This window comes from Cygnus olor, chromosome 1, assembly GCF_009769625.2.
Source record: "Cygnus olor isolate bCygOlo1 chromosome 1, bCygOlo1.pri.v2, whole genome shotgun sequence".
Taxonomy (NCBI): Eukaryota; Metazoa; Chordata; class Aves; order Anseriformes; family Anatidae; genus Cygnus; species Cygnus olor.
In genome coordinates, this window is record NC_049169.1 from 28,655,175 (window position 1) to 28,671,655 (window position 16,481).

At 39.8% G+C, this 16,481-nt stretch overlaps 2 long non-coding RNA genes across 4 annotated transcripts; one reads left to right on the plus strand and one right to left on the minus strand.

The window, feature by feature from the left end:
* Positions 1-2,462: 2,462 nt before the first annotated feature.
* Positions 2,463-6,200, minus strand: LOC121066787. Of its 3 annotated transcripts, none has more exons than XR_005817951.1 (5): positions 6,085-6,200; positions 5,802-5,863; positions 3,861-3,926; positions 3,389-3,513; positions 2,463-2,640 (listed from the first exon to the last, which is right to left on the minus strand). It is a non-coding gene; the product is annotated as an uncharacterized LOC121066787 (long non-coding RNA). The 3 variants fall into 3 exon arrangements; XR_005817950.1 differs by having other exon boundaries at positions 5,954-6,200; XR_005817949.1 differs by having other exon boundaries at positions 5,802-6,200.
* Positions 6,201-10,456: 4,256 nt separating this feature from the next.
* LOC121066794 lies at positions 10,457-15,486 on the plus strand. Its single transcript, XR_005817960.1, has 3 exons — positions 10,457-10,594; positions 11,946-12,040; positions 15,321-15,486. It is a non-coding gene; the product is annotated as an uncharacterized LOC121066794 (long non-coding RNA).
* Positions 15,487-16,481: the final 995 nt, after the last annotated feature.

The following is a 16,481-nucleotide window of genomic DNA, read 5'->3' on the forward strand; positions in this document are numbered from 1 at the left end:
AAGGGATTGGTGTTGAATTATCCACTCAGAATTATCCTTATAGTGTCTGAAAAAAAGTTCCTCTTTCATGAACATGAAAACAGCATATATATACAATATATATATATGTACACACAACTATATACACAGAGATATAATTGAGATTGTTCTGTACTTAGAACAGTTATGTTGTTCAAAGTGACTGCTGATTTTGAATTCCTTCATTTCATACTTCAGTACATATCTCGAAGCAGCAGATGAAGGCCAATTATTGGAAGACAAATGTAGGTTATTTTCTAAAAATCTCAGGTTTTAATCTGAGTACTGAAAAACTAGGACATTGCATTCTTTGTTTTTTTTTTAATTATTTTTTATTACTATTATTTTGGCACATATAGATACATGGTTCATCACATCCTGGATGCTTTACCTGATTTCTTATATTTTCTCTCTATCTATCTCTTGTTCTTTCTTGCAGTGCAAGCTTCTCAATGAGGCCCCAGTTGTACTTCAGCAGCTGATCAGTGTTCACCATACGATGTTGGAAACAGATAAATAGAGAACAATTATCCTGACCCTACTATGGGAAACCAATTATGAAGGCTACTACTGGAAATGACCAAAATAACCCAGATATGTGTCCCATATCTCATTCCTGAGCCCAGCTCTGCAAAGTGACAAAGATTTTGGTTCGGTCCAGCCCAGCATGTTTGAATGTGTTCATTTTCAGGAAGGGACTGGTCATTAATTTAAATGCTTTACTGTAGCAGTAGCAGGGTGTTTAGTACTTTGTGGTACTGAAATTTATGTATTGTTCACCACTTGATTCCTTTGCTTTCAGAGCATGCTTTCCCTTGCAACTCAAAGGCAGACTGCCACCTTTTGAAGCACTAATGACAGTGCCTCTAGAATTTGGATCTTTTTGGAAGCCTTCTAAGCAATTTCAAATCAGGCCTTGAGCTTGTCAAGCGTAGGAAAAAAGACCAAATCAGCTTCGGGTTGTGTCTCTCACAATTTTCAGAAGTATCTATTCTCAAGTAAATCTATGCACCTGGCCAGTGTGTCAGGGGAACTTTACCAAGCTTGAATGCAGAACTGTGAGAAACAAGAAGGTTATCAAATGTCTTTAATTATCCCTGAATATCATCTACAGAGAGTATCCTTTATCATTTTGGGGGGGGGGGGCGGGGGGGGGGGAATCTTTGATGTTTAACCCAAGTTTTAGGACAAACTTCCTAAATTCATGTTTTAATTCTAGGGACACTTCAGTTTCTAAAGTTTTCCCAAGTCACTTCAATGCAGCATCTCGTTCATTCACTGCAAAAGTGAAGTTTGACATATTTTATTATGAAGAAATAGTTCATTTGAAAATGTACAGGGTAGCTCTAGGAAAAAAACAACAGAAAAACCTTGTCAACAATGTAGCCTGTCTACAAATGCAACTGACAAAACCAAAATAATATTTGCCATTAACAGTGAGGTTTACAAATATCTATGAGTGGAATTTGTGAAGGTATTCTTGCTATGAGACCATTAGCTGGAAAACGTTAAGAATTTATAAATTTGCTATGCTATCCTGAAAGCACTTACAGAGAATTCAGTGGTCTGACTCATTATTAACAACACTCTCACAGCTCTTTGTTGCTGTGGGAGAAACGCAGGTGAAGTATTTATGCAACAGGTCTTGTGGTACCAGCTCCTCTGAGTCAGTGTAGAAGACGCTGTGAAGTGTCTGAAGACAAGTGAAGTGCCTGAATTCCAGGCTTTGTGAAACCAGCCTGTAAAATCAGTAGAGTAATGGCCATTTATAAAAATCTTGAATTTAAGTCTGCAGATTTTTTTTCTCTTCTTTTCTTGTGCTCCTCTTTCACTCCCATCTTCAATGGCATCGTACACACCCAGACATGGCTGGCATTGCCCACACTATAAACCAGATTGTTAATTCATCTAAGTATTTCAGATTTCCTGTGAATTACCTGGAATGTCTTTGCCTTTTCCCCTTCTACCATAGAAAATTGTAAAATATGCTCCCTGTTTAGCTCAACATATAGAGACTGTTTCACATAGGATGAAATATTAACTGGGTATTCAAGAACAGACTAGAAAAAAGTATTAATTATCCATATGTTTTAAATTTAAATTTCTCAAACAAGACTGTTGGCCATTTTGAGTGGAAATTTCATTGATAGCAAATGCAGGGGTGCATGGGATACCAGAAGCAAGCTAAGCCTTCATGGCTTTTTCCTTATCCCGAACACCACGGTGTCCTCCCAGTGCTGCTAAAGCTTACTAGTTCTTGGGATCTCTCAGTGATATCCAGCTATGGCAGTCTCACCATCTCAGCCCACATTTATGAAATGCTTAGGAAAGAACACGTACCTTACCACCATTCCCAAGGGGTCATTTCCATCTCCAGCTTTTTTTTCTATTTCTTTTAAAATCTCCATCCCTCATTGTGTGACTAAAAAACAAACAAGCAACAACAAAAACAAAAACAAAACAAAACAACAACAACAAAAAAACATGCTTGTAGCGTTTACCAATTTTGCTGCTTTGTTGTTAGCCATGACTGACACAGTGAGATAAAACGCCTTCAGCAGCTAGACACTTGGAAGGACTTGCCAGCTACAAGAGCAGACCATCTGACCAGGTGCTGCATTTCTGTAACAGAGGGTGTAAAAGGGAGTCAGCATCAAAAAGAGCAATAAAAACATTTTTCCTTGTCACCTTTTTGTTTTCCTTGGGTGCATTTTCTGACTTGTCTAGGAAAGGTAATTCAAGTACAAGAATAGTACCAAATTTTCTCTTCCCCCCAACAGAGGACTCTTTAAATCATCTTTGATACCATCAAAAATATTGTTCTATAGAGGGATTTTTATACGCTTCTGAATTAGAAAAAAAATATATGCAAATTTTCCTTAATCGAATAACCAGAAAGAAGACAGGAGATTCATTTCAATATTCCATTTGATAAATATCGGAAATTGTTCACAGTGTGTGTGATAAGATGCATTTACCTGTGCAGGATAAACTGTCTCATAGTGCTGTTAGGGTGAGTATCAGGAAAGGCAACTAGTACTGCTCCTTTCAGATGCAGTGTACATGTACAGCTTTGCAAACGTAACACCTGCACTACATTGACAAGTGGCCTGACCATAAACCATTGATTCTCCCATGCTCCACTTAAGTAGTAGTAATCCATTAATCAACCTACCTGATAATTGGACAGAAACATTTTATATGTTCTTCCAGCTCCCACACAAACACTAGAAGCCTTCATTTCTTAATATTATATGCAGCTGCCTTAGTAGTCACATGGCAATATAACATTTTTTTTCTTTTTCTCACTCATTTTTATGCATGCAAATGAGGATGTGAGGGTGTGCAGATACAGAGATCTGTCACTTACCTCATATTCTAGCTTCTTGGCAATGAAGTCATTCAGAAATAGAACTTCATGCAGGTAACAGTAGGTTTGAAAGAAACGAGATAATAAAGCCTCTTTTACATGATGGCATCTCATTTGTAGGTGAGCTGAAGAAGGAGACAATTACTTTTCTGGCTGTATGCAGAGGTAGATAAAGTGTAAAATGTTACACCGTAACAAAGGGGGCAAGAGGTGAAAGCAGGAATAGGAAGGGTAAGAAGATGAAGAAACTGTCTTCTCATTGTTGCAAGGAGATCATTACAAATCTTTGGGAAAATGAGCTGAAGAACTGACCTTTAAGTCACTATATCTAGTAGCTATACAGTAATCTTTAAAAAAAAAAAAAAAGATATTTTTAACTGGGCATTCAATTAATAGGATTTAGAATAATAGATGTTGCCATCAGCTCCATCTACAACTGTGTTAATAACAAAGTGCAGAGGGATGCTCTGACCTCTGTCTGCAGCAGCACATTGGAGAATTCAGGAGGAGTTCTCTGCTGCTTGTAAATGCTGTCTTTCTTCGGAGACATGAACAGGTGAATAATATCTGTAGAAACAGATAGAAGCAGTTCACCAAGATAAAATGTTCTTACATTTCTGACATGTCAAAAACATCTGCTTCCTTCTTAAATAAACCATTGAATGAATATTCTCATACAGCACTACTGAAGCATGCAATACAGCTTCACTAAAAGCCTTCCACTGCCCTCCAGATACACTTAAGAAAATAACTCTAAATGGAAGGATGATACACACAGTAGCTAAAGGGAATGCAATCACATTCACAGAAGATGGAGAAATCATAAGCAGCCGCCTGCATTTCTGGAAAGTCCTTGGTCACTTGCTATTGGCAATTCTAGCAAAACACTTCACAGCATATACCCTAGTCTGTTCCCAAAGCTTTCAGACTGAACCACAGGCTCTGGCTTGCGTTGCTATTGTGAGAATAACCTGCCTCTATGAAAAGCTGTTACTTAGGAGTAGGAAAGGCTGTTAGAAATAAGAGGTAGCCATGCCGTTCTTCCCCAGGAACTCAAGTGAATCTTTCTTAAGTGCCAGAAAAAAAAAAAAAAAAGCTAAGCAGGGGAACCACAGGAGAGCCAAGAGATAGATCCCAAAAATGTTCTTCTGTATGTGTCAGGGTCCCCCTGCAGGTTAGCCCAGATGTTTTCATAGGGAACACAAGTTCAGATTTCACTTATGCCATGGGACAGAGGGAAAATTTCTGTCCTGAGACTACTGTTCAAATTAAGACTGGGAAGAGCCAGTCATGGCTAGGGTTGTTTGAGGCTGTCCTTCGGAAAATTTAGAAGGTACTTTGGTAGTCAGGAACAAGAAAACACAATTAGCTTCTTACTAGGTCATCAGTGGAAACATATATATGAATATGTAGTGACTGATCTAATTGTACTCTGGTTCTACAACTCCTTGATTTCAGATTTCCTTCCTTCTACACAGTTTAAATGAAAACTATTTACCTGTTATTGTTTGTTTGTTTTTTATATAGTCTGATTGTGTTAGTTTCACTCTTTGAGATAAACTCTCAGAACTTATGGTTTTGTCTTTACTCTTCATCTGCAAATATTATAGGCAGATTCCCACACAGTCAAGTGGACTGTCCCCTGACTTGGCAGCTGAGTGCTGTAACTATCCCAGGGAACTCTCTCCTACCCCTCCCAGCTCAAGTGCTGCAGAGCTCAACTCTCCCAATGGTTTTTGCTCCGTAGCATCTTGACTCCTTGACCCTCCAACTCCACAACAGAGCCTGCACTGAGACATCAAACAACATATTCTTAAAACACCAACATGTCAAATTCTTCATAAAGGATGTATAGGTCAGAGGTAAATTTTTAAAAAACCCTTTCCTTTCTCTATGAATAAGACCTGGATTTTTCAAGTGTGTAAAATGCTGGAGTAAAGGCTCTTCTTAGGGTCTTTGTCTCCTGTAGAGTTACTACCTCCTCAATAAGAAAAAAGGTGCTCTTGTTTAAGGCAATGGGGGGCATACTGAGCTTCCCATCCCCTCTCTTAAATGCTCTGCCTTTCTTTCCCTGAAAAATCCTGTTGAAAGGAGCATATTTCTTAGAGTGAAATTCTGAGAGAAAGACTAGAATAGCTTCCTGCAGGCAGTTGCCAGGTTGATATATCAAAGCGATATTGCTTTCTGAATTGACTGGCACCAATCAGCAGGAACTGTCAGTCTGTGGATATAATAACTGTGGTGCCAGTCGTCAGCAATCTAAATGAAAGTTTCAGCTGTACTTGTATATTTAAAGTGCCTGTTGGCTAAGGGAGGGGAAGAGAAACAGGGAGGGGGAAGAGCTTTGCTGGCGATGTCAGGGAAAGGATGGCATAAGAAGTTGCTAAAGCACAGATCACCTGGATTCTCTTACCGATGTAGTGTGAGAGTCAGACAACTGAAGTCATGGCATGAAATACAGCTCGCATCTGCACCCTGTGTAATTGCAAAACCTGTTAACTATATTTCTGAAGAGAAAGTGAAGATCTGTGTAAACCTGTCACATTTGTCACACTGTCATCCTACCCAACTGCCTCTCCGGACTCCAGTTCAAATATAGAACCCTGACAACTCTGCTCAGCTGCTGTCTGGCTCTGTCAGTGCCTGAAATCTGTAGATACCTCATTTTTTAATGAATAAAGTTCCTCAGTTCTTACTCAGACAGTGACACAAACTCCCCTGGAGTCCACAGACCAAGTGCCCCTCTGCTCATCCTGCCTGAAGGACCTGGCTCAGGCTAGCGTAAGGATCAGGATGTTCATGTGGAGACAGAGAGGGAGCATCAGGCTTCTGGATTCTGCTTCCAGAGCTGCATCACAATGCTTTCATGTTAAGATTGCCCAATACAGTGTTTGAGCAAGGAGAAAGCCCTGGTTGCCCCCTCCTGAAGCAGGTATGTATTTTTTCCGTTTCACGTGTTGGAAATCCCAAAGAATTGCAGCTCTCAGTGCTATGATATCAGAGACTTTTTCCTGATCTAGGACTGATCAAAATGACTGAACAAAATGACTAATGTAATGAACTGGATCCCCCTTCCATGAGGGAACTGCAGCTCTTGGGGTCAGTGCTATTTTAATTGAATTTTGGTATGTGAATCATATTTTATTTGGGTCTCATTGTTTTTAAACAGTCTGCACTTTAAACATGAGATAAATCATTATATCTATGCAGTATGTGTATCTAGTGAGGAAGGTCACAGTATTGATTCAGTTTTCTGCTTACATTAGTATGACTCACCAGGGAGAGGAAATCTCAGATAGTTGCCATACAGGTATCATAAACAAGTAAAGCTTCTCTTTCCTGGACTGCACAAGTGAGCCCTCATTCATAAAAACCTTAGCCTGATAAAAGGTTTATTGACAGGGGTATAAAGCCTCAGCTTCATTTCTGCTTGTGTACTCCCATGCTGCAGATCTATGACTCCCATCTAACTCACCTCACTGCCTAGAAACCCATTTTCCTGCTGAATCCTCCAGAAATCTCACCCTCTATTAAAAAGTTCAAAGTGCTATTGTATGTGACATTAAAAATCTTGATCTGTGGCTTCTAAGAGAGTAAGACCCGTTACCCAAAAGTGGAGACCACGGGAGGTCCAGGAGCCTGCCCAGAAGGAATCCTTCCTTAGAGGATTGGTACATGCTGCTGCTGGTACACAGTAGCTGCACACAACGAAATATTCTGCCTTTAACATTTGGATTTTACCCTCTTAAATCATGCAAAATTGAAATTAAAATCTCTAATGAAAAAAAAAAAAAACTTTTAAAATAAAAGCAATTTAGAATAGGTTTTAAAATATGTATTAAAAAATGCATTCTTCCTCTGTTTCATTTACTTCTAGTAACGAAAATGATAAATTATTATGTCTATGGAGTGGGATTAAGTAGACCTTTAGAAACACAGCTTCTTCCCTGGGAAAGAACCAGATAAAGGTAGTATAGGTCTGATTTATCAATTTACCTGAGCACATTCTAAAAGATGATAACCACTGAAAAGGTGATAACCAGTCTAAAAAGATATGTAATATTGATTTTAAAGATACATTCAGGTTAACCAGATATGACTGCAGAATTTCGTACCATCTGTCCCTTTGGGGAGTGCTCTGCAGTAGTATTGAAGATTCGTGGCAGATCTCATGCTTAGGCTCTTCAGGCTGTTTTGTCCTCCTGGATATTGTCAATTGCATTTGCATTTCTTTTTATTCTCAGTATTTTGCACCCTGGTGTCCACTGAGGAACAGATTCTTGTGTATACATCCTGTGGCATTGCTACAGGCAGATGGTTTCTCTCCCAGTGCGTTATTGGCTGTCCTAGAATACTGGGTTTCTATTTAAAAGGATTTTGTCTAATGACCATTGTACCTTCAGTGAATCTTTTGTAGATTCAATACACCTTTTGTACTATTTAACTTTAGAACAGTTGTCAGAATAAGGAAGAATTATTGAAGGACACTGTTTTCCATTAAATAATCAAAATTAAATTCACTTCATCAGAATGTTTATGAAATCTTTAACCTAGAAGAAAAAGACAAAGACAGTATCAAAGAGCTAGAAATTTAAACTAAAAACATTCAGAGTGGAAGCAATGTGCCAATATTTAGTTGTGGCAGTAATTAACCACTGGGAGACCTGATTATGGGGAGAGCATAATAACTTTTATTCTGTGAATAAAATTTATCTCTCTCATTATTGACAGTTCCAGTCCAAAACAGCTCCTTCGTGGGGACTATTGATTCAGATTATCTGTTTTCTACTACGTAAAAAGACGGAACATATAATAAATATTGCTAGCCTAAAGTTTTCACACCTTGTTTTACTTTGAAGTTATTTTCTTTGTCTTTATGAATGAAATGAAACAAAAACAGCTAAACATAGTGAAATTATTTGTTGATATTCAAAGGCAACCTTTTATAACTGATAAAGGGAAATGTTAAGTTCTTGAATCTTGTTTATTTTTAATCTATCATATTTACATTCCCACTGGTTAGAGAGCTTATCAGGATGTTAAAAAGGATAAGCAGTAACAGAAAGACAACATCTATATGTCATCTATTAACTACCTGGAGGTTTGGGGAAAAAAAAAAAAAACACTCTGATGACTCCCCAGCTGTTGATTGCAGAGATTTTAGCACATTCCTGTGAAGAGTTAGGCCTGGGCTAGAATGCAGGGATGTCACTAGATGGATCATTATCTTAAAGCTTCAGACTGGTTATGGTTTTATGTGGCAGCGTTGTACTTTAAAATATTCCAAGCTTTCTTAAGAGTGCAAGAATCATAATTAACATGTCTCAAAATGATAAGTTATTAGATTGTAAACTGTCTTATCCAGCTAGTTCTTTTTCTTTATGTTTGCTCCCCCATGATTTCCTCCCCAGATCCCTTGTTGTTTTGAAAGGCACGGACCATATACTAGAAGATGCAAGGACAAATTCAAAGAATATAATGATTGCAGGCAAGCTCCACATTTTTTCACTGACACGTGATGCTCCCTTTTAGCTGAACATTTGGCAATGTCTTAGCTAATTCAGCAATTCCATTTGCCTACATGATAGATTTTCAATCAATAACAGAATAAAATCTCTATGCACAAATCCTACATCACAACAATTATCTGTTCATGAGAAACAGGACAGCCCTCTTGCAGTGTGATTGCTTTGAAGATAAGGCATTTCATAAGGCCATCAGATAAACACTCAGGTAGACAAGCTCAGGTAGGCAGTTGTCTCCTTGAATTTTGATACATGTGTTTTTCAACAGTCTTGATTTTATTATCTGTGTTGGTAGAGAAACATGGATTGTTTGGTGGGGACAACAGTCCAAATAAGTTTCACTTTATTTGAACATTTTTTTTCCAGATGGTTCTCCATTGTTTTTTATTTGTCCCAGATGTTTAGCTTTATACGAGCTGCATGTCAAAGATATAGACTTAAGCAGAAGGAACTCTGCAATTTAGCCAACTCTTGGGTAAATAGATCTTTAGCAAATGGTTTCATTGTGTAAGGACAGGTAATTCTGACACACGTCAGCTGTCTTCTGCTCTCTATCGACAGTTACAGATGGCACCAGCACTGGCAGAGGGAATAGTGATGCCAGTTAAACTCATCTGCCAGTTTGCATTACAATCCCCTGCGTCCAGTTGTTCACAGCTTTTCTGGACTTTGGCTGGACAGCAGAGCTCTGTTGCTGTGGCTGCTGGCCCCAGCCATGCAGTGCTGGGCACAGGAGCTGAGGCTGCCCAGACAGGAACAGCGCTGACACAGGGTGAGATGAAGGATTAAAATGGACATAGATGGGGATAAGGAAGAGGAAAACCAAGTAAGATGAGCAATGGGGGTTTTACCAGAAGGGACTGCAAAGAAGAGGCCTGAGGAAAACTGGGAGAGAGGACACTGGCAGCTACACAGCTGCTGGCAGAGGGGTCTGAAAGTCAACAGGGCTTTGGGATGGATACAGGAAACAGGCCAGCAGAAAAGTGACTCTGACAGATGGCATGAAAAGGCAGAGCAGGGGTGGAAAGACTGGGGCAAAGAACCAGGCTCTGAGTATAAAACAGCACTGCTATGGGGTGGTGTGTGGTAAGGAAACCAAGGCACTAAGTCCATAGAGGACAGCAGATTTGGGCAGTGAGCACCAGCATTGAAAAGGATGTAGGAGAAGACTAAGGGTTTAAGTATGTAATGAGGAACCTAGTGTTTGGAGAGGATAAAGGCATGGAAAGAAGCAGATTAGATAAAAATGTTGACTCGATATAAACTTTAATTATTTTTATCTTAAGGGAACGTATATTGACAAGATCTAAAGCAGCTCTCTGCTCTGAGGTTAAAAGTTGCTAGGAGAAATGTGGCCCTGCAACCAGTTAAAGCCATAACAGTTAGTTTCCTATTTCCTTGTCTGGGGAAGGGATAATGTGACAGCTGCCAAGAGGCATCTAGTGTTATTCTAAGAAATGCCAAGAAGATGTAGGAAGATGTAGGAGTAAGGGTGAGTGACAATAACTGTTCATTAGTTTTCCTCCTGATCATGTCAAGGCATTATGCTGGACACCTGGTGCCATCTGCTTCCCTCCAGCTGTTCTCATCAGGGAGACTGGGGTGGCTCTGTTGCAGCCACGACCTGAGCACCGTTTTGCTTGTGCTGCTGCAGCCCACACTGCTCTGCCTTCAGTGAATGGTACAGTAAAATAACTAGATTTAAGGCGAACTTCCAAAACCATCCAAAGGTTGAACATGACGGTGTTGAGTTGCATGTAACGTTCATGCTTTACTTCTAATGCCATCTGAAGAACATGAAAGATATAAACCTATTATCATCCCCAAGTTTCTACACTAACTCAAACAGTGGCATCATTCAGAAAGCAGAAAATACCAGAATAAAAGTTGCATGATATGGACCATGTTTTGGGATGACTCAGATTTCTCATGTAAACTCCTTCAATGCAGCTGTAACAAGCTGAAAAGTTTGTATCGAAGGGGAATAAGAATTTCTGTAAGGAAAAAAATGGTCTTGTGATTAACACAGCTTGAAAATGATCCTGGCCCTATCCTTGATGAATATTCCTAGCTAAAGCTAGATTAGTCATTGTACTAAATACACTAAAAGATACGGTCTTTGGTGCCTCAAACTAACTGACCAAATTAAAGGTCAATTTTAATCTGTATGCCTTTCTCCATGTATAAAATGCCGATAATATCACCCCTTGCAGCAAAATATACTGAGTAAATAAAGCTTATAATGAGTAAGACCATAGAAAGATCCCCTGAGAACATTTGTGACTCTGTCACATGAAGGGATTTGAGCAATATGAAGTAAATGTGTCCATGGGCCATGCACTGTAATATGAGGGTAAAACAAAAATATTGTGGATCCACTCAATCACTGAGTGCTGTCCACCCAGGGCACTGAATGAAACAGTCTTACAGAAAAAAAACAGTATGTGATCCTCAGCCAAACTGCCACAATTCATATACAACAAGGGGACAGCCCAGGGCTGTAAAGACAGAAATTCAGATAGATATACAGAAAGTTTAATTTCGTATTTTTTTCAGTTTGCATTACAACATTACTGTTATTTTACTGGGCATCTCACTTAGAACATGGTTGACGAGAAGTGAAGGGTATCCTTCACTTAGTTTCTTAAGTTTCTTTAGTATCTTTAAAGTTCCACTTGCACCTATGTTTTCAACAAATACATTCGGAATAAGCCACTAACATTTTAATGTGTTGTAATTGTCCATAGTCCCTGCTGTAACGATCTTCTCATTCAGACAAATTGCAGCAGCAACAAAGTCTTGCTGGATAGCCATTTGATAATTTGGTGCTTGCCATATTATTATCATTATAATTTGGCCCTCTTGCATTCATTTTGACATTTCATTTTTACTCAGAATATACCATGGCAACCCTTCACATTACCAGAGATGCTTGCAATGTGTTCACTTACCTTGGGGGTCACATCATTTTAGCTATATTTCTCCACCACCCTGATTTTAATTTCTTCTATTCTGACTGATATGAACCTCAGAAACAAGAGAGGAGCAAGGACCTTTGAGCTCATTTGGGGATATCTTGTACCTACTACAGTGAGGGAATTGACTTCAACCGCCAAAGCCAATTCTGGTACGAAATGCTCATCTTAGTCCTGCTACAAGTCTGTGTCTACAGCAACACCTGCTTGATGATAGGTTCAGGCAGGACTGTGCAATGGTTCTGGCCCCTGGTAATTAACTTCCTGTTTACATGGATGGGAGCACACGTTATGCTCATTTAAGAGTGGCAGGAGCTGCCATGGCAGCATGTACTATCTTGCAGGTGAAGGGAAGATTTAGACTAAGCAGACCAGAGCTCCTTCTGGGACTCCTGTACTTTTGTCTCTGTGTGATCTGAAAATTAAAAAATCATGATCAGACCTAATATTTCTTAACTAGCTCTGTTTGGCCAAAAATGAGACCTTTTTCCGAAGTGTGTTGCAGTTTTTGAACTTCATCAGTTGGAACAGTAAGGGAAAGTACATATCTTAGCAAGTGTTGCAGATATTTCCTACCAGCTTGGTACAATATTAAAAAAATGAGAACTGACAGTTCAAGCCTCTTTTGCTCTAATGTGCTGAATCTGAATGCCCTAAAGTGAAGAAAGCTGGAATTTCGATTCAAAATTCAACATCCACATCTCTAAACTTAAGAGCATTTGTGTTTAGTTTTTTATGTTAGCTTCTTATAGGGATAAAAATAAATAAATAAATAAATAAATAAATAAGGTCTGAATCCAGAAAAATATCTGAGTTCCTCTGTGCTCTTTGCTGCTGTTTTCTGGCAAATCCATCTCATCCCTAACTGAAGACTGCACCTGCAGAATATTAAAGGTGAGGAGTGTACAATAAGTTTTGAGTGACGCTCACCTCACTGTGAAGGATGCCTTCGGACAACGCTAACTCAGAGAATGGATAACACCCCTCCTCTCCTGCCTCAGAAAGCCTGACAGCATTCAGGCGGCTGGCATCCTGTGCCAGCCACTGATGGTGCTGGGCAGTGTTGTCTGTTTTTTTCCTTGCACTCTTCTGTTGGGAAAGGGGGCTGCTGGGCAACCTTCTGTGTAGCTCTCCCTTCCCTGCCTTCAGCTTAACTCTCTGCTGGTATGTGAGCCAAGGCTCTATCTGCCCCAAAAGCGTTACATGACATTGGGCTTCAGAGAAACTTAGCTAAAATATTGATAAGCAGATGCTAATGTTTGCCAGCCAGTGTTCAGAGAGAAAAGGCTCTTAAGCAAACATCAAAGGCAAAAAGAAAATATTATAAATAACATAAAAAGTTAAATATTATCTGGAATTCTTTGCACAACTAAAAAAAGATGATATTAGCTTACAGAGATACTGTTCTTCCTACACAGATATGGCTCTTTTCTTCTACTGCCTCTATTAATAGGATTACAGCTGCAATATCCATTTACATAGCATTTATTTGGTGTTGTATTAACACCAAAATAATGTTCATGCAAACACATTCCTCCACAGATTTCTTTAAGAGGTGGTCTCTGATCTCTCTGGGATATCCCTAATACTGTGTGTATGTCACCTGGGCTCCAGAGTTGAGAAGAAAGGCAACACCTTGGTCATTTCAATGTCATCTTGTGTCAGCCAACACTCTCAATTCTCTGTATGTTGGCTCATAGGTTAATCACTTATGGACTTTCAGCTAACAGTTAAAGCAGAAATAGGGCAGCTGTTGGATTCACCAGATGCAAAGTCTCATTCCTCTGTCTCCAGGGCTTTGCTCTAGAAGGGCTCATTTCAGTTGTCTGTGCATCAGTCTGTAGGGCTACTAGATGTTGTCTTCCTGTAAACCCATGTGAATAACATACTGATATCTATGCAAAAGTACCATCATCTAATGAGCACCTGCATCCATTCTCTTCTCCGCAGAGGCAAAATCCCAGCTTAAAAGCAGTGAATAGCAAAATGCAGCGTGCAATCTCTGGAGGTGACTGTGCAGACTGTTCCATAAAACACACTGCACTAGATCAAAACTCACTCAAGGCAGAGCAATGAAACCAGTATATGTGTCAAAAGTGGTGAAGGTAGAGGACCAAATTTACAGCAAATTCATCCAGGCTCTGTGCTGTTCAAGTCTCTTTTTCTGACATTTTTTTCTTTTTGCAGTCTGGCTAGAAAAGCGTTTGGAGGGTGAGCATGTATGGCTTGATGGAATAATCAGAAGCTTCCTGTCTTGGTTTTGGCTAGGATAGAGTTAATTTTCTTCATAGAGATTTTTATGAAGCTGTGTCTTGGATTTGTGATAACACACCGATGTTTTGGTAGTTGCAGAGCAGCACTTACACACATTGCCAAGGACTTTTCAGCTTCTCGTTCTTCCCTGCAAGGAAGGAGGCTGGGGGTGCACAAGGAGTTGGGAGGGGACAGACAGGACAGATGACCCAGATTGACTGAAGGGATGTCCCATATCATGTGGTGTTGTGCTCAGCAATAAAATCTGGGGTAAAGAAGGGGAGGAGGGCATTTGAAGTGATTGCATTTGTCTTCCTAACTGTTACATGTGATGAGCCCTGCTCTCCTGGAAGAGGCTGAACACCTGCCTGCTGATGGGAAGCGGCAAGTGAATTCCTTGTTTGGCTTTGCTTGTGCACGCTGCTTTTACATAGGAAACTGTTTTTATCTCAACCCATGAGTTCTTGCACTTTTACCCTTCTGATTCTCTCCCCCATCCCACCTGGCAAGAGTGAGCAAGTGGCTGTGTGGGGCTGATCTGCCTGCCAGGGCTAAACCACATTTCCTCAGATAGTGCCATAAGAAACTACTAAGCATGATTTGTGAAAAAGATGCTCTTTTTCCTGATTTTTTGAGGGTCCCATAGTTGACGGACCTGCCCTCTGTACAAAGGGAAGGGATCTAGAATATTCCAGCTAAGATGCATCTTCATTTTCAGCTGACTTTCAACTGTCTTGTGGCACAAAGTCAAATGATAATGTACCAAAGCATGTAGGTTACAGATTTCAATCTGTCCCCCTTTATCCACTCATCACCTCTTCTCTTACATTGAAAGAAATGCCTATTTTTGGAACCGAGCCATCTATGTGACTCTGAGCACTTAGCACAGCAGGGTCATGGTCAGCAGCAGGGACATCCCAGCTACTCATTAGCACTTCCAGAATTTCATATAAATGCAGCATATATGCTGCTCTGCCTGAGAAAGTTCAGGGGAAAGTCCTATTTCACTGCTACGTAAATTGAAGCCCAGAGAAGTAGTGGGCATCTTTGCAATCACAGGACAAAGCAGGAGGATCTCTTTCTGTTCATTATGAAGTTTGGCAGCTGAAAAAAGATGAATCCCAAATTTTGTTTTAACTACAGTTCATACTATATCTTCTTCTATCCCTTGTTCTCCAGGTGAAGCTTCAACACGGCTGAGTAGGTGCTAAGCAAAGCTGTATTCAAGTGAACTGAATTCATTAGCACTAGAGAAAATCAAGGACTTTGTCTGAGTCCTTATCAAAAGCATTTGTCAGGATGATCTGTACAGGAAAAGCTACTGGATGATAAAGAATTAATGGAAAAAGGCAGTGTCTTTTATTTTTTGTTAATCTATTTCATTTTTTTCCCCACAATAAAACCAAATAAAACAAAAACCAACAAATAAAACAAACAAAAAAAGCACACACATAAAACAACAACTCTGCCCACTGTTATTTCAGCCTATTGGTATGAAAGTTAAAACAACAATCTCCATTATTTTCACAGGTTCTTTTGGTTTTTAGCCTCTTGGTAGTTCACATCACTAATCTGTCAAAAAGCACTCAGGGATGCAATGCTGCAACTCCCATCCGCATCAGTAATACTGTTGTGGAGCAACTCAATCATGTGCACTTAACATACAGCTTTTAACAAGCACTAGATACTAATGTAGCTAATCACTTAATTAAACACCAAGGTATAGACTACTGTGATGGTTAACTGAAAAACAATTGAGGGAATCATGTTGCTCTAAAATTCTTTCTTCTTTTAAATTTCTAGTTTTTTTAATCAAGTGACTGTCCTCCCCTCGGGAAGGGAAGGGAAGGAAGGGAAGGGAAGGGAAGGGAAGGGAAGGGAAGGGAAGGGAAGGGAAGGGAAGGGAAGGGAAGGGAAGGGAAGGGAAGGGAAGGGAAGGGAAGGGAAGGGAAGGGAAGGGAAGGGAAGGGAAGGGAAGGGAAGGGAAGGGAAGGGAAGGGAAGGGAAGGGAAGGGAAGAAGAAAGGTAAAAATGGAAGGAGGGGAAGATGGAACAGTAATAGGGGAAAAAAAAGAAGGGGAAATGAAAGACAGTGAGAATTTGAGAAAGTTAATAAGACAGACAAAATAACAGCAACAATTTGCTTATAAGGAGGCCTTTTGGTTAGTGTAGACCACACCATAGATATGTAAGGGCTTTTGGTTGAAGGTACAGCAGTGATTGTATTTGTAAATTGTACTCTGCAGTGTACTCCTGGCAATATTATTTGGATGCTAAGCAGAAGCTAGATGGTCTGATGGCAAACTGAGGAGGACCAAGCAGTGGAGCATCAGTCAATCA